This window comes from Talpa occidentalis, unplaced genomic scaffold, assembly GCF_014898055.3.
Source record: "Talpa occidentalis isolate TD23 unplaced genomic scaffold, MPIMG_talOcc4v2.1 talOcc4.16, whole genome shotgun sequence".
Lineage (NCBI taxonomy): Eukaryota > Metazoa > Chordata > Mammalia > Eulipotyphla > Talpidae > Talpa > Talpa occidentalis.
The window spans coordinates 39,456,529-39,475,738 of NW_023601653.1; the positions used below are offsets into that span (position 1 = coordinate 39,456,529).

The 19,210-nt window shown below is 41.1% G+C and overlaps 1 protein-coding gene across 1 annotated transcript in view; it reads left to right on the forward strand.

Moving 5' to 3' along the window:
• The first annotated feature begins 11,279 nt into the window (after positions 1 to 11,279).
• PKP2 (plakophilin 2) overlaps positions 11,280 to 19,210 on the forward strand; it is a 115,435-nt gene continuing 107,504 nt past the window's right edge. The window contains exon 1 of the mRNA XM_054696257.1: positions 11,280 to 11,413. The gene's annotated coding sequence lies outside the window, so the exon portion shown is untranslated. The remainder of the gene's footprint in view (positions 11,414 to 19,210) is intronic.

A 19,210-nucleotide genomic window follows, 5' to 3' on the forward strand; every position in this document is an offset into this window, starting at 1 on the left:
CCACCCACCCCCAAAAAGTGTCTCTGGTTCATAGTTTTTTGTTGATTTTGATTTTCACTTTCTTATAGTTATTCATTTTCCTGGTCCCTTATTTAAGTTTTCTAGATTCCTTCTATGAGTGAGACCATCCAGTATTTTTCTTTTTCTTTCTGGCTTATTTCGCTGAGCATGATCCCTTCCAGTGCCATCCATGTTGCTGCAAATTGCATGTGTTTATCTTTTTTGAATGCTGAGTAATATTCCCTGGTGTATATGTACCACATCTTCTTGATCCAGTCATCTGTTTTTGGGCATTTGGGCTGTTTCCAAAGCTTAGCTATTGTAAACAGTGCTGCTATAAACATAGGGGTGCAGGTGTTCTTTGGAATTGATGTTTCTGTGTCCTTTGGGTAAATATCTAGGAGTGGAATTGCTGGATCATATGGAAGCTCTATGTTTAGTAGGTCCAGAAATCTCCACACAGCTCTCCATAGTGGTTGGACCAGTTTGCACTCCCACCAGCAGTGCAGGAGAGTTCCTTTTTCTCCACACCCTCGCCAACATTTGTTGTTGCTAGTTTTTTTTAATATGTGCCATTCTCACTGGTGTAAGATGATATCTCATGGTAGTTTTGATTTGCATTTGCCTGATTACAAGTGATGTTGAACATTTTTTCATATGCCTGTTGGCCATTTGCATTTCCTCTTCAGAGAAGTTTCTTTTTAACTCTTCTGCCCATTTTTTGACTGGGTTATTTTCTTTGTTGTTGTTGAGTCTCATCAGCTCTTTGCAGATTTTTGTGATCAGTCCTTTATCATTAGTGTTGTGTGCAAAAATGTTCTCCCAGTTGGTGGGGTTTCAAAGAGTAGAAAATTTAATATGGAGGTGTCACAAGACCAGAAACTGGAGGCAGGGGTAAAAGTGATAAACATAGTCATTAAACCAGCTACAAAAATAAAAAATCCTTAGGCTCCAACTGCCATAGCAAGTATCACACTGCCATGGGAAGAACCCGTATGTGCAGACCAGCAGTGGGGATTTGGAGGTTGAGAGCCATTGAGGAGAATCACTAGTCCTTACAAGTCCATCTAGTCACACCTTAGAAGTAATTGATTTAATGATAGCAATTCCACAAAGGAATGAACCCCTCCCGAAAAGAACACTCTATCAGTACAATTTCTACACTGGCAAGATTCAGCTTTCCTCCCGAGAATACCCACCCCAGTGTCTATGCAGGCATCTCTTAGCAAACCTGTCCCTTTCAGAAGTAGCTCTTCCTGCCCACTGTGTCCATGCAAGTGTCTTCTACTCCCTTCCCATTTTTTTTTAAATAAACCTGCCCTTTTGGAAATAACCAAAAGTCTCTGCCTTGTGGGGAAACTCACAGTGTGCTGCTGAAAGGGGCATTCTGGTGAAAAATTTTCTCAGAGGTAACCCAAGGATCTGGGACTTTGAACCCAACACCTCATGAAAATGACATCATCAATATCAGAGGTAAAGGCTTTGCTGAACAAATGTCACAAGCAAACTGCATGGACCTTTACTTATAGAACAAAAGTAGTTAGGGGCTCTCAGCATTCATGGGAAGAGCCCAGGCCACTGTTGAGTGCAACATGATCATAAATTCACACTATGTCCTCTGTCCACTTGGAACTCCTCCTTCACCTAACTCCTGGTTCATCCTCGGGTCTAACTGGGCCACTCTGATATCTGAAGACCAGATTACATGGTGTTCTTTTTTTATCTAGAACATCCAATGACACTGCTATCAAAGCACATTAGTTGACTTGTATGTTTACTTGTCTGTCACCAAAATGTCAGTTCCCTGAGGTAAGGCCTGTGTATCTCTGGGTCACCCAAATCTCTAGTGAGAATCTCCTGTAAAATGTTCTGGGAATGACTCCCTCTCTGCTCTAGCAAACTAGAGAGGAAAGCCATCTGCATAGACTTAAAGTCTGTGAAGCAACTATGTAAAAATCTACTGCCTGTGAGCAAAATCAGCCTTTTCAGGGGCTCCCTGTTGGCTCAAGGGGTTAAGCACCGCACTATGAAGAAATCTGCAGCCTCTGTAGCACAAGTTTGATCCCCGGCCAGCCAGGGAGCAACCCACATGGCACAGCAGACCTCTCCTGTCTCGCCCGCTGCTTCCCTCAGCAGTGGAGGTCAGTCAGTCAGCCTGTTCTGTTCCCCACTCTGTCCATGGGGAATCCTCTCACCCCCCGCATCTCTGGCCTGTACCCCAGCTCTTGTATTGCATAAATAAATAATCTTTAAAAAAAGAAAAAAGAAAGAAAATCAGCCATTTCAGCCCTGACTAAGACCAAGGAGCATATAAAGATTTCAACAAAGGGGCCCAGCCTCTGTATATCCTCCTTGCATTCTTTAGAAGGACCTCAGAGAACAAAATAAACATTGTCCAAAAATGAACAACGATGTAAAATATATATAAATAAATAAATTATAGATAGAAAAAAATTAAGAGCAAACACCAAGAAAAAAAAGGGGGGGGGAATGATGGAAGAGCTTAAACCTCAGCATTTGCTTTCCTGTGATTATAGATCACATCAAGTTATCTACAGGTTGAAATAACTTAAGACCAGAGCCCCCCTGTCAAGAATAATTATATTTTCCATGTCAGTAACCCAGTTTCAACCTATATAAATTAAATTCAAACTTGCGATTATTGGAAGAGTTCTCACAGAGTCTTCTGCCACACTGATTCCTGGATTTGAATCCTTACTTTGATTGTCTAATAAACTATCATTGATAATGAGTCCCAGGGCAAATTAGGGTTAATTATGCAGCTTAAGGACAGTGCAGGCAGGGGCTTTGGGAGAGTTAAAGAGGCTTCTGAGATAAGAACAGTAAATTCTCAGAGGTATAAATTCTAACCAAAACATACTCCAGAGATGAGGACAGAAAGTCCAGGAGGACTAAACTAAAACAGTAAAACTTGAGAAAATAAGACCGTGGACCAGGAAGGTAAACTCTAAGATAGGAGAGAGAAAGAGTTTAAATATACCTAGACTCAGGCCCATAATGGCATCTTTTGCCCCACCTTAGCAATGCTGCCCTGGAGTTTTTGCTTTTTGTTCTTTTTCCTCTCAATAAACTTTTTCTTACTTTCTTTTTTTAAATAATTTTTTTTTCATAGACGAACTGGGGTGTAGGCCAGAGGTGTGTGTGGGGAGGAGTGTGTGAGAGGACTCACCAGAGACAGAGTGGGGAGCAGAACAGGCAGATCTACTGAAATCCCTGCTGAGGGGAGCAGCAGGCGAGACAGGAGAGGTCTGCTGTGCCATGTGGGTAGCTCCGTGGCGGGGATCAAACTCAGATCTTTGTGGTGACAGTGCTGAGACTTAACCCCTAGGCCACCAGGGAGGCCCCTTTCTTACTTTCTTGAATAAAATTTGCTTCTCTCTGCTTGCTTATCTAAAAAGTCTGCAAATTCATTTTTACAGCTTTGTGGGACAAGATCCTGTGGTGGTTCAAGGGTTAAATTAACAGTGCACACCGGCTTCATCGCGAGGTGGGCATTTGGAAGCTGAGTAGGTCCCAAGTTCTGTGAGGACAGAGTGAGAAGATGGCCTCTATGAACCAGGAAGGGGTCTCCTCAGACTCAAAACCTGCAGCACCTCTATCTTGGACTTCCCAGCCTCTAGAACCATGAGAAGTAAGTGTCTGTTGTTTATAAGTCCCCCTATTGGTATTTTGTTATAGCAGCCTGAATGGACTAGGACATCTGGTTAGGTCATATGTGTTGGCTACGATCAAAGTTTCAGAAGACAGAAATTATTTTATATCAAAGAGGAATGCATTTTTGAAGTTTTATAGGCAATCCAGGGAGAAGGGGGTGAGAATGGAAATAGAGAGAAGAAGTGAGATAATGAAAGTTTGCAAACTAAGCACAGTGGTGCTATATTAGTCCTTTTGGTACTGTATTAAAAAGTGGTCATAATTCCTTCATTAAGTGGTTCTAATTGTTTGTAGATTCAAAGACAAGGGTGAGTTTTCTGTTGAAAATGATTTGGAGGGAGATAGAGATAGTCTGGAGGACAAAAGGGAGAAAACTGATTTCTCAGCCTCCGATCCCTCTTCTAAAGGTCCCCTCTGAAAAGCGAGGTCTGAGCTAAGTGCGCCGGGAGCAATGACTATGTCAACACTCACATGACGTAAGCATCTAAGCAACCTATTGACACCAACCAGCAAGGGAGATGTGACTGCACCCCACAGCACTAGTGAAAACATTAGGTTTATATCTTATTTAGAGCTCAAGTACCAGACCAATCTGGAAATTCAGAGGCTTCAATGTACTATAATGTCCGGAGCAACTCAGCACTAAGAATCAGGTCTTTGTCGCTACGTCACTTGGCTGCCAAGAGGAGCACAATGGTCCGAGTCATCTGTACAAGTGACTCTAATGCCCAGTGGCGGGGGTGAGGGAGGAGGGTAGGGTAGCTCGGAAAAGAGATCCAGGCAGGTTAAGCAGAATGACAGAGGCAAGGTTTAAGGAGGAGGCATGGGGAGGTAAACTTTGTCAGAAATAGTGGAAGAAACTGGCCAGAGAAGACAAGAGTTGGGCATGTGAAATGTGTAGGGTTTGAGGGGAAAGATAGGAAACTCTTTTCACATTTTTTAAAAGTTAGTTCGTAAAGGCAAAATTGAACGTGATCGAAGGGGCATTCAGGGCAGAGCTGAAATGCATGAGTGGAAAAATGAAGGAAGCAAAATAGGATTCATCTGAATCAGAAGCCTCAGGTTTGGGGTGTTCCCTAGTGACAATCCTGCCCTCTAGGGAACGTTCTGGAAATTTACAGCGCTTTTTTTTAAATTTCTAATATAGTCACATCTGCCGGTTTACATGGTAAAATATACATTTTTATTTTCTTTCTTTCCCATTGCCTCTCCTATGTATGACAGTTAAGGTGACATAGTCATTGTTTTAATCATGCATGTGAGTTATATCACCCGTGGATTTCATTTCAGAATGGAACAGTTGCCACCAAATATGTTATGAAAATGGAGTTTGCTTTGTGTGAACCACTGCAAAAAGACATCCGGCAGGAAGATGACAAATCAAAGGATGTGGCCAAATCTGCCCTGCCCTGCAAGCGTTTTGTGGGTTTCTTCAGTATTCTTCAAAATTTTGAACCAATTGCTGACATCTAAACAGCAGCAGATAGGTGGACATCCAGCAGCACTGAGCTCACAACTGCTGGGCAAAATCACCCTAGAGAAGGTAAAATGACTCCTTTCCACTTGTCCCTAGACCCAGCTCACCCACTTACAGGGCCTATGGGGACCCGAGTGTGACCCCTGCTTACCCATTCCTGTTCTCAGTAAGTCAGTGCACATGGCGGGGGGCTAACACCCTCCATGGCAGGGCCACATTGGGAGAGGGCCTGAGGGGGGCCAGTCCATAGTACGTGAGGACCAAGTGAGCATCTGCTCTGAGAGAGCTGTCAGCTTTTCAGGGTTATGGTCTTTGGGGAAATCTCAGAAAGCACATTCATCCTCAGCCCAGACAAATACACAGCCACACCAAGTGTTGTTTATTCTTTCAACAGATATAGGAGGACCTTATATCTTGTCATTCATCTCAAACTAAGATTCTAACTCTAATGATATCAAGTCCAGATGACCAATCAAACCACATTTCCTGCCCCAACTCTAACTCAGGAGACTTTCTCTGTGAGCACCCAGTGGTTGATGAACTCCCGGTAAGAGATGATGACATGCAGTGCACTGCACTGCACCTGTGGACACTGGGCAGTTCCTGAACCCTGATTGACTAACCCTTTCTTTGAATAAGGCAACTAAGTAACATTTAGAAACTGTCTGCATCCCAGATGTGTCCCACCTAACCACCGCCAATAAATAAAATCAATTGTTAAGAAAAGAATCCTTCCCAGCGACTCCTTAGAGAGTAATTAAATAATGAAGACAGAGATATCAACTGTGTTAAACAGAAGCTTAAAGAAATGAAGTGTATATTTCTAGAGAACAAATGCCTTGAAGCTCATATTAATAATTCATTTTTAAATTTCTCTTTCAAATGATACCCTGGCCTGCATCATAGTATTCTCAGACTTCTTCAGAAGGCATGCATCAAAAAATAGTTCAGATATACATTCTTTTAAAAACTTATTTCTCCTCAGCAAGAGGGGTGGGTTAAAAATACCCAGCATCAAAAAAAAAAAAAATACCAACAAGCCTTTAATTTGGCACATGTCCTTCCTATGATTTAAACTCATCAAACCACAGTCGTCTCTGGATAAATTTAGAATCAGACATAACAAAAACAAGATATATGGAAGAATACTGGTGACAATCTCCCAAGACAACAACAAATACTATAGTAATAATATATATAGAGAGAAACTTGCTTAAAAACCATGCAACTCTAGATATTTCTAGGGTGATAAATTAACACAGATACTGAGAAAAGATATATCATAAAGCTGAATATCATTGTAAAACTAGGGGATGTTTTCACAGTGCACCTTTCATCGAATGATCTTACAACTTCAGAAAGCACTGCATAGGGAATGGGAAATATTCCCCAAATCCAATAAAACACAGTTGTGCCATTGAAAACAATTGCCAAGAAATGGGACATTCTGGAACTGAACTTTGCATCCAACAACTATTATTATATCACTATTTAGAAGTGGAAAACTCAATTATACCACTGAATGGCCAGCCTGTCTGTGAATTACCAAAAGGCTTTGAAAGAATAGACAAAAACTTTCCCCTCCAATCCACTCTCACTTGGATGTGGCACTTTCTTTGCTTGGCACTCAGATATGTGGCCTTCAGACACAAATTGTTCTGTCCAGAAATGCCTGCGCCTTTTGGCGAGACACAGTATTACAACTTTTACTTAAGGCTTAACACAACAGTGATTGCTACATAGTGATAAGAATTCCCAGAAGTAGGTCTCAGAGAGACTGTATTTTTGGTACTGTTGGCTTACATTGCATATGCTTGTTTTTCAAAAACCAACCCACAATCACCTGTAAATAGAAAGTGGGACCATGTATCAGTGAAACCAGCCCCACCTTCTGGGCGATACTAATTAGTGTATAATCTAAAAATATAAATAAATAAATAAAGAAGGAGCCTTGCACTTGAGCAGATTAAGTGTTAGGAAATGTAGGATTTGGGGAAGTATGGAGACCAGTCAAGTATTTCTGTTCCCTAGTCAGGTTTTGAAAAGAGTTGATGAAGGTAAGTTTTAGCTCTCTTCTGGAATTAAGAAATTGAAAACCAAGGTCCCATCTGGGTGTATTGCCTCCTAGGTCAATTTCTTCTGTGTCAGGTATAACATAGAGTCCCAAACCTCCCAGGTAGGTGGAAATCAGAAGGCATCCACCACCCCCAGCCTACATCCTCCTGTGTCAGTCTGTCCCTTGGGCAGGACAAGTGGGTCAGTGACTCTGGACCCCCATTTAAAGGATGGGTAGGAGCCTCCCCGGTGGTGCAGCAGGTTCAGCACAGCTCTGTGAAGCTGTCCGCAGACTCTGCAGCACCGGTTCAATTGCCATCTAGCCAGGGAGATTCCCACATGGAGCGGCAGACCTCTCCTGGTCCACCCACTGCTCCCCTCAGCAGTGTTCTTCAGTCCTTCTGCCTATTCTGCTCCCCACTCTGTCTCTGATGAATTCTCTTACCCTCTGCGCCTCTGGCCTGTACCCCAGTGCTTGTATAAATAAATATATCTTTAAAATAAAATAAAATAAAATAAAGGATGAGTGGGCAGGAAGCCTTGGGATACTGTGCCATATCCTCTTTTCTGAATACCATTAACACCCATTTCAAATTTTAGGTCCCAAGTGGACTTTGAAAAATGGGTGACAGAGTAGATACCTTCAAGTGGACCCCACAGAGGTTTCATTACTGTGGGTACCCTGCTTTCGTCTGCCCTGCAGCAGGGGCTTCCTCCACAGCCCTGGAAACTGGCACACCTGGGCATCTGGCTTTGGGAAACCCCGCGGTACCAGATGGAATCTGTCCACCTCTAGGAATGAATTTTGTGGGTCCTCGAGCTGGAGGAAAACTCCAGAAAGACACAGAATATAGGTAAATATGTTGTTTTTCACTTGAAGCTATTTTAATTGTCCTCAGAGACTTTATCTCTGAACATAGTTCTAAACCTAACATCAAACGAATTAATGCCTCAAGCTATCTTTGGGGTTACTGCTGCTTAGCTGCGTTTTGTTGAGGGAGTCACTCTGTTCTTCAATAGAATTCATTGGTGCCAACAATCAGTGAGCAGCTGGATATAAAATCCAGGGATGAGGATGTTGAAGGAAAGTGTATTCTATGACTTCCCCCTCCTACCCTAGCTCTCGGCTCTTTGAAGTTATGTTTCTGTAATGCATGATGCTGCCTTTGATTTTTCTTTTGGAAACTATGCAAAATAAAATTTTGAGGGTCAATGTAACTTCTTGGGAAGGACAAGAAAAAGAGAAAGAATCCCTGTGGTGCCAGAAAGGCTTGGGGGCACATAAACCTCCAGGTCAGTGCTGCCTGGGAGCTAAAAGAAACCATAATAAGACTTAGTCTCTTTTCATCTTCAAAGTCCTTCATAAGCTCTAAATCATTCGTCCTCACCACGCTACTGTAATCATGCGATTTGGCAGAAGAAATAGACCTTTCATCTCTGGATCTCAAAGCACTCTATAAATACCAATTAATCCTTGAAACTGGCCTCTGAGGCGATGCAGTATCAGCTAACCTACTCAGTACAGAGAGGTTAAGTTACTTGGTCCAACCCATTCAGCAAATAAACAGAAGTAGGTTGAGAACCTGGTCTGCAGGCTCTATTCCTGAGCTTGGATGTCTGAGCTCAAACACCGGTCTTGTATTTAAAGCCTCCACATGGTGATTAGCGCACAGTAGGTGTTTAGGTAATTATCCATGGATGAAGGAATAAGGTGAATAACCGTATTTCCTATTGTCTGCCAAACAAGTTCTGCTATGTCTCAACTCAGGTTCAAATTTCTTTTTGCAAAGTGGTTTCAACTTTTGGGTTTCCATTTATTTCTTCTCCAACTAGCACCCACTATGGCATCCCTCTTTTGAGCTCTGGAGAGAGAGAGTGGTGAATATGACAGACAGCAATCTTCTCTCACGAATTTACGTCTTTTTTTAAAAAAAGATTGATTTATTTATTCATTCATTCATTCATTCATTCATTCATTTATTTATACAAGCACTCAGTACAGTCAGAAGTGCGGGAGGGGGAGAGAATCCACCAGAGCCAGAGCGGGGAGCAGAGCAGGCAGAAGGACCGAAGTACACTGCTGAGGGGAGCAGCAGGTGGCAGGAGGGGTCTGCGCGCCATGTGGGACCCTCCTCCGGTGGCCGGGGAGCAGCCAGGGATCGAACTGGCGCTGCAGAGGCCACGGGCAGCTTCACAACCCAGCGCTCAACCGCTGCGCCATCGGGGAGGCCCCACGAATTTACGTCTTGAGGCAGATAATAATTAAAATGAAAAATGATGTAAATATATAAAAATTTAAAAATAACAAAAAATAATAACAAAAAAAGTACTAAGTCCTTGCAAAGGGGACAGAGCATTTACAGACAAAATCCTTTTCCCCTGGGGAAAAAAAAGACAAATAATGTCAGATGGTAAGAAAGTGATGTAACAGAAGCCCAGTCATTTGCCTTCGGGAGTGATCAGGAAGAGGCAAGCTGATTTAAGGGATTCAGATGCAGAGTGGAGGACAGCGGCTTTTATGCCTGGGGCAGGAGAGAAGGCCAGTTCCTGGAGGCAGGCTGCACCCCAGTGTTGTCCCAGGGTACAATGGTAGAAAGACCCATGTGTCCCGACAAAGAACCCGCATCTCATTTATTCAGGTAGTTACTTATTCTTCCATTTTGTACATACTGAATCTCTATTACATGTCATGTTCCAGGATCATCTCCGCCTGGGTGGCCCCAGCAGAAGCTAAGCCAACTTCTAGTTCTACCCATACTTCTACTCTTTAAAATATACATATATATATATATATAATGTGTGTGTGTATATATATATACACACACATATATATATATACACACATATATATAATATTCATGATGATGATGATGATGATGAAATGATTTTAGCCCAGCAAATGAAAAAAGGCAAATACTGATAAGTGATGGTTAGTTTTCAAAATGCACTGCTCCACATGATTGCAGCTTTTTCTTAAGTAATAAACATTGTTTTTTTAGAGCAGTTTTAGATTTACAAAAACTTTGATCAAAAAGTACAAGGAGTTCCCAAGTTCCCCCACCCCATCCCTCTATTCTTTGTCACTTCTGCTGGTAAGACCACTTAACATCACACTTTTCAGATCCTTTTAACTACACAAAAGCACTTAGCTGTTAGAAGAACTGAGGTTACAAAAAAATTCTAGCTTCTGATTTTGTCTGCCTCGGAATTTAGAACCTCAAAACAGAACTGCATGAAAACAGAACTGCATGAAAACAGAACTCCAGTCAGGCTTCCCAGACCTGAGGCGGCATTGTTATAGAGCAGACTTCAACATCCTCTTCACTCCATCACAAACAATTTCTTTCCTATCCTGAGTCTGGGACTAAAGAGGAGGAGGGGAAGACAAGCCGTCAGAGTTGGCCCACCTGGCAATAGTTCCAGCAATACTAGAGGTCTGCAGTGCCTGTGAATGTATTTCCACTTTTTTCAAGGCATGTGAGATCACCATAAACCCGTGAGCCTTGGTTGGAGGAGCCAGCTTTATACAGAAGAATTTGTAGTCATGTGTTAACTCTGCCTTCTTATAACTTCTCCAGGTTTTTGTAGTTCCTCCTCTAAACACACCTAAGTGACTTAAATTCCGTCAAACTCATCATGCAGTGTAACTATAATTAGCCAAAGACAGCACAGATTTTTCTTACCACCGTACAAGGGTTTTCTCCTCCTTTAATTTCTATGTATCAAGGACATACCAATATAGAGTAAGCCCAAATATGAACAGAAGAGAAACGGTGAATTTAAAGACTGACATGATTCTCAAATATTTGTTTCCTGTGAGAGTTTACAGAAGAGATTCTCCTGAACCTACCTTTCTGAGAATGTGGTGGGACTCCAAGACCTTTAAGATGATCAGAAAGAATGTAGGCACCTCAGAACTCCATTCATAGTTCAACTGAAAACACTGAAGAATCCTTTAGAGAACACTTAATCCAGCCCCCAGAAGAATTTGCCAATGAAGAATTGAGGTCCCAAAAGTGAAGGGGCCAGACCTTCGTCACATAATCAGAATGAGCTAGAACCTGAATGGCTCACTCTCCCAAGGAGACAAGTTACTGTCATTATACACAGATATTGGCCCCTGTGGGTTGGTAGATTTAAAAGCTACTATCTTCAGAGTTTCTCACTTTAATCAGCTACAGACTGAAAATGAAAAGGGATCCTCTGGTAAGTCTGATATGTTCATATCTTAAGTCCCCGAACTAAGTTGGAAAGAAGTTAGCACAACACATTCTAGGAAGCTGAAAGTGGGTGTTTCTCTCCATACTTCACACACTGCCAGCAAAATCCTCAGTTGCATACATGTGTCTGATATAAAAGAGAGTTATCTAAAATAGACAGGTCAAAGAGATGGAATATACCATATCAGGACTATAATATTGTAATGCATTGCAAATTTGAGAGTTGCTAACATGGTAGATAGACTTATTGTGATGATCATTTTACAGTGTACACAAATGTCAAATCATCGTGTCGTACACCTGAAACTAAAATAAGGTAGCATATCGACTATACTTCAATAAAACTGGAGGCTGTTATCAAAATAAATGGTTACCCCAATAGATAGAGGATGTAGAGATCATCAGAGCAGCCAGTTGAGTCAGCAAGTCCCCAGTGACAGAGCAACCAAAGCCTTCTCTGCTCTTGGGGATCAAGACCAGGCTTCATCTGCTCAATCTACTGCTGAAGTGAAATGACGATGACAGCTATGACCTGTTAGGTGCCAGGTCCGGGGCTAAGTGATTTTCTTACATTCTCCTAATAATCTCTACTTTTCAGATTATTCTTTAACTTCTCACACATACACACTAGTGTAGTCCAGGTAGCTGAGTTGGCCTTTGAACCCATGTCACCCCGACCCACAGTTCACACTGAATTTGTCTCCTGCTGCCTTCTATTTCCAGAACTTTCTCCCTCTTCCAGGGAGTGACTATCCCACTTATGCCCTCTCATCTTCCCCACCCCTATCTGCCATGGTGTTTATCATAGCCTAGTCTTTCTCAAGCTTGGACAACATACAGAAAAAGGGGTTTAGGGGTAGAATCACACCCTAGTCTAGAAGAAACTTTAAAGTTGTCACTTTCTGTGATCACTAGTCCTGAACCCAGACGCGAATATGGGCATTAAAACTAAATGGCAGTACTTTAGTTAAAAGGGGATCATTGATAGGACACTAAATTAGATTAGATTTGTTTTTTTTCTATACAAACATTCAATGTATTCAATATTAAAATATCAAAATGAAAATGTGTTAACCTAATAACTCATGCATTTCCTGAGAATTCCTGATTGGCAGCTTAAAAAAAAATAATAAATAAAGGGCCGATAATCACAAAAAAAAAAAAAAAAAAGAAATGAAGCTTGTGCTTTGCTTTCTAATACATTGGCCACTAAAACTTTGATGTAGGAATTGCTACCGTGCACAGGGAGGGCAGTAGGTTGTTATAGGCTGATGTCTATTGAGTGCTTACTTTGCACAAAACTGGTTATTGACCATGGCAGTCTCATGCCCCTAAAATACTATAAGCCAGGCACTGTTCTTAACTCTGCTTTAAATGATGAAGTCTTAGGCTTAAAGAGTCACACGGTAAGCAGAGAAGCCCTTGTGTAAGGCCAGAGCCAGAGCTCCTAGCCTAAACACTACAAAACTTGTCTCTCACACATTCCCACCTGAGGAGAGGAGGGACCAGTTGGCCTTCATTCTCCCCACCTGTAGTCGCTCTGGCACTGAGGGCAGACATCCTACAAAAAACCTGCTTCACCATCACAGAACCAAGTGCAATACACAATAACTGCTCACTGGACACTTGTTGGCTAGTCGTGGATGGACAAAATGCTTAAACAATGTGTGTGTGTGTTCATTCATTTCTACCATCCTTATTGTTCTGTTCCCCATTTCATGGATAATTGAGTACTAGCTGGAACAAATCCAAACAAATTAAATCTCTATTATTGACAGCAGAACAAGGAGGCCCAAATCAAGACCATATCCCCTAAATAGGCCCTCACATGCTTTCTCCACCTCCTCTGGGACCTGCTATTTTGTGTGAATTTTTGAAGAGACAAAGCTCTCGCATTTCAGTTCTGAGGGTAAGCTTAGGGAAAAAACCATAAGGCCTAATTGGTGAGTGACATCCTTTCTGGCTGGAGATGAGGAGGCTTTATGTCTGACAGTTCACCCCTCTCCCTTGTCTCCTCTTTCACAATTTCAAACAAGCACCAAAGGACACAGGGATATCTTGCATTGTCTTACTGAACAACAGCTTCAGCATCCCACCTCCATCAATAGACACCATGTGGAAAGACTTGATTGAAAAAGCACATGTTCAGACATGATTAAACTTGCTAACTTAAAGAGGCATTAAAGGCAGGAAATGAAAAAGAGATGAACCGTATTACTTTACCTTCGGGACCCCAGATAGTGTAGTTATACGGTCACCATGAGGTAACGAGGTGGAAGGACTCCAGAGTTCGGCATGATCTAACCTGCTAGCTGATTCTCTTGCTTTCTGGTCTAGAATCCTCTCCTTGGGGGGCTGAGTGCTAAATGCTAATCTAGTGCTAAATGTTTCCAGTCAGAGAAACTTTGAAGAGTGTGTGAATGTGTGTGTGTGTGTGTGTGTGTGTGTGTGAGAGAGAGAGAGAGAGAGAGAGAGAGAGAGAGGAGATTTTACCACACTGCCATGTCTTGTGGTACCAAACTAAATAAGTCCTCATTTTGGCAGTTCATACCTTTCAACTATTTGCTGTCTGTTATCACATTCCCTAAAGTCATTTCTGGGTCCTGGCTCTGTGTTTTTGGTTTCTTTAATCTCTCCTCATAAATCAGTCCCTCCATTCCCTTCATCATTTTTATTGCTTTTCTCTGAACTCTCTCCAATTTGTCTACATATTTTTAGTTCTGGGTGTCTAAATATAATTTGCTGGACTAAAAGCCATGTTTGGAGGGACCTCATCAATTAATCTTCTGCCCTGAATCCTTTCAAAGGGTCTTGAGTATAGTTCTAAATGCCACTGACCTGTTTAGCCCTGGAACGCATAATAAATATTCCCTAGGACATGATAATGTCATGAGATCGCATGTTGTAAAGCTTCCTTAAAGGAGAGACCAGTTTTCTTTGGGGTCCTTCAGGACAGAGTCATTAGGTCAATAAGGAGGGACCCACCTCATGCCTTGGTATATTTTCTGTTTTTTTAAAGATTCATTTTATTTATGTATACAAGAACTAGGGTACAGGCCAGAGGTGTGTGGGGTAAGAGGATTCACCAGAGACAAAGTGGGAAACAGAACAGGCATATCTACTGAAATCCACTGCTGAGGGGAGCAGTGGGCCAGCAGAAGAGGTCTGCTGAGCCATGTGGGTAGCTCCCTGGCCAGGGATTGAACTCATGCTGCAGTAGCTGAAGATAGCTTCACCGTGCTGTGCTTAACCCCTTGCACCACTAGGAGGCCCTGCCTTGGTATATTTTCTAATGAATGGTATTAAAGGAAGATTCCAGGGTTTACGGAGGAAGGCTATTTGCAAGTTGGCCATTTAGAGAAGACATACTTTCTTAAAGAAACTGTTATTTGTGGCTAAGTCCTGACACCAGTACACAAAATATAACTAATCATGTTTTAAAATATTCATAAACCCCAGTGTGTGCAACAGAGGAACCCACACATGCTAGTAAATTGTTGTACAACTGGAACCACCGTTCTGTAGGGTAATCTGATAAATGTGACCAAAATCTTTACAAGGTACACACTGTTCCACCGAAAGATAACCACTGAAATTACTTCTAGCAAGTTATCCTAAGAAAATAATTGAAAATGAGACAAAGATATGTGTACAAGGATATTATTTATACTAATAGGAAAATTTTAGAAATAACTATTTTTAAAAGAGTGACTGGGTAAATATAGGGCACAAAGATGTACATATGGGGATATTTATCTCAGTATTATTTAAAGTAGCAGAAAAAATTGGAAATAACCTAAAATACAGCATGGAATGACTGGTTAAACAAATGGTCCAGTCCCACATTTACATGAACAGAAAAATGTCTATGACACATTGACTCAAAGAGCATTTTACAAAACAGGAGTCACAGTGTGATTCATTTTTATTTAGCAAAATCTCTACTTCAGTGTTCATATATACTTGGCAAAAAGATCTGGAGATAAATCTCTGTGGGATAATAAGGTGTGATTTCACTTTTGATTTTATTGTCTGATTCTATCCCCCCAAGACCAGATACATATAAATCAGAAAAAACGATAAAACTTCTTTTACCTTGGTTTAACCTAGATCATCCCTTAATCAGGGTTTATTGAAATTTCCCACATACTAGGGCACACAGATGGTGAGGGTACCTGTTCACCCGCCAGGAGCGTGTGCAGCTGTGTCAGCACCGTGAGCCGGTACCCATGGCTGCATGGAGAAAGAGACCATGATGGGGCCTGGGAGGATGGGGGGCACTGTAGAGAGGAGCTTATATTTCAGACTTGAAGGATAGTCAGACAAAGTAGGGAGAACTCCAATTTCAGGCAAAAGAATGATTAAAGGTACCCACATCATCTACAGAGAAATGCAAATCAAAACCACAATGAGATATCACCTCACACTTGTGAGAATGGCCCGTATCAAAATGACCAGAAACAAGCGCTTGTGAGGACAGAGAGAGCTCTTTATACTACCAGTGGAAACGTAAATTGGTCTAGCCCCTATAAAAAAAATATGGAGTTTCTTTTAAAAATGAAATTGGATCTACCATATGACCCAGCAATTCCACTCCTAGGTATCTACCAAAAAAACATAATAATAATTTGAAGGGAAATTTTCACTCCGATGTTCACTGTAGCATTATTTACAATAGCCAAATTATGGAAACAACCTAAGTGCCCCAGATCAGACAATAGACCAAGAAAATATGAATACTGCTCAGTGATCAAAAAAAGATAAACTTGTGCCATTTATGGCAACATGGATGGATCTGGAAGGGATGATCCTAAGCTAGAGAAGTCAGAGGAGAAAGACAAATACCATGGTGTCATTTACACGTAGAATATAGAGAAGCCCCACAAAGGGTCAGATAAAGCCAAACTCAAAAACTAGCTTGAAAGCTAACCATAGAGCTGGGAAGTGAGAGGGGAGAGGAAGGGAAAAGTACAAATTGGGGAGGGAGCACAGTGGCCATGGTGGTGAGCGATGGGTGTGGTGAACATGCTGTCTCCTAAGTATCAAATCTACTTTTCAATTTAAAAATCACTCCTTTCTCAACATTTCATTGTCAAGTACCCCTTTGGTATAAATACCATTACAATGACTGATTATTCTAAAGCACACAAGCATTTAATGTTTATGTTTTTATCAATGAAGCAGTTAGTTTGTATATGGCTAACGTTCTGTTAATTTTGCCAGCAACCTATTAAAACAAAGAAAATTAGAATATTGAAATAGTTAATTTAAAATCAGTTTCAGTCAGACTCTCAATAAGGAAATGTCCATCTTAGAGTTGGCAGGAAAAGCGTGCCCAGCACTGAACTTGGCACTTGAATTTTCTTCATAAAATCCCCAGCCCACTTCCCCACTCACACCCTCACAGATGTCCTGTCTTCATCATTAAGTCACTGCCTGTTAAGTGAGTGTTATGAGTTCTCTTCAGGGCCATTGGGAAAGACTGAGTCACATCTGAGGTTCCACCAACATTCCAGATTATTGGCACTAAGACAGATAACAGCCCACCTGATTCCAGGTGTTGAGGTGCACACATTATCAAACACAAGAATGACCCTCTGTTGAGTGACAGTATTCCTGTCTCTGCAGATGACATGGGAAAGCAAGGACAGCTTCTTTGTGGGTATTCACTCATACTTTGTGGAGTTCTTGTTGACCAGCAGAGCATTTTGCTGACCTGTCTACAAAATATAAAGATCTTCACCTTTACCAAAGCAATGTCTCAATTTTGAAGCAACCCAAGAGGATAAGAATGGAGAAACTACTAGAACCCATATTGTTGCACCTGCCTCCAAATATAGATTCAAGATATGTCAACTAAAACACACAAATATTTGGTACAGACACACACATGCACACATACAGTAAATGGAACCAAAGAAATAATCAAAGTATGCTAGAAAACCATTTTTTTAACTAAAAGGAGATCAAGGTCTACTGGTAGAAAAATCTCAAGATTTTTGAGAAAGTACACACTTTGAGGAAGTGACTACTTTCAAATGGTTAAAATGGTAAATATATATACATATATATAACCACAATTAAACAAAAAAGTACCAGGAAGAATTATACATTAAATTGAATCCCAATTATCTAGACTAGATAACCTGTATAAATCATCAGAATATGTATAGAAAACATACTGGAAAAATAGTCTACACTAAGAACAGATTTTATCTCTAAATGGTGAAATTTCTGGTGATTAGATTTTCTCTTTTTTATGCTTTCCTATTATTTTCCAACTTTTAAGAAATATAGACTCAGAGGAATAATATAAAAGCAATATAATACTTCTCAAGTCTGTTTTTCTTCACCATAGTCCTCAGCAAGACCCAATTAATCATGTTTCACATGAATGATTTCCATAATTTCCTGACTGGTGATCCTCCCCACTTTCTCTTCTATACCACTACCAGACAGAGAAAGAATTCTTGGGGTGTATAAAGCAGAGAAGACATACCACACAAAACACAAAATACGTGCAGTAAACACACCCATCCCATACTTGTCCTTACTCATCCCAAAGCCTCATCTCACCCCTGAGCCTTGCTTTGTCCTTCAACTGACCCATCTCTTTTCCTTCTTTTTGGATAAGGCGAAGGATGATGCTGATTATCCTTGGTATCAGGGATAAAGATGTAAGTATTAGAAATAAGGATGAGTTTGAGGTGGGATGAAGGATGAAGGGCAGTGATACCTCCAGAAATCTCAATAGGAGGAAATTCAATAAGGAATTGGGGGAGTTGAAATTGGGGCAGTTTATTATATATTAATTTGGGTTAATATGGCAGGGTGATAGAGACAGGGGATGTTGTAATGAAACAGGGTTTGCCTACTAAGCACATTGCTTTTACTTCGATTGCATATACGTTTAACTGGTATTGTTAAATGATGGAAATTATGGAGAGTTCTATTTCCATCAAGCTGTGTCTGTTTTACCCCTGCTTTCATTTCCTGCTAACTCCTGGGTGTCTCATCACTCAGTTCAAGCATCACTTTCTTGAGATTCTTCTGTGACATCCTAGTTTCAGTTGCTTGCCCTTTTTCTGCACCTCATAGCACTTGGGGTAGACCTTGATCTGAGCACTTAATACACTCCACTCTGTGGCTTTCCTTGCTTACACTGACACTGGACTGTAGCCCCTTCTGTACAAAGAATGTCTGTCATTCTGCATCCCAAGGACCAAGTAACTAGTGCTCAATAATTATTTTTTGACAATCACAAGAATGAGCAGAGAAGACTTAAGACTAGGGGTGATTCATCTCAAAAACATAAGAGTGACAGAAGGATAAATGGTTTTCTATTCTCCACTTTCACAGCCCTACTGATTAAGCCAGAAGAAAGAGCTTTTCATACAGTAAGCTACAGTGAATCAGTCATTGAATGAACTATTGAACTGAGTTCTCTGAACAAGGCTCATAACAAAATTGAAACAAAAAACAAAACATATGACTATTTCACCACCTAAGGATGAAGGTAGATTACAGCCAAGCCAGTCACAATATCTAGTCTCAGAATCAAAAAAGACCAGACTGGGATTTTCCAGTCCTAGTTAGGCGATAGTTATTCCAAGAACAGACTCTGGTCCATCTAACATGCCTCTGCACAGATCTCTAAACAGCCCTCCTTCCCTGTGTTCCCACTCCACAGCAGCTAAACCACTGTTATTTCTAGTCACTTGCCAAATTTAATTCTAATTTATACAATTTCCTAAAGGGAGTGAATCTTGAACAATGAGCAGGG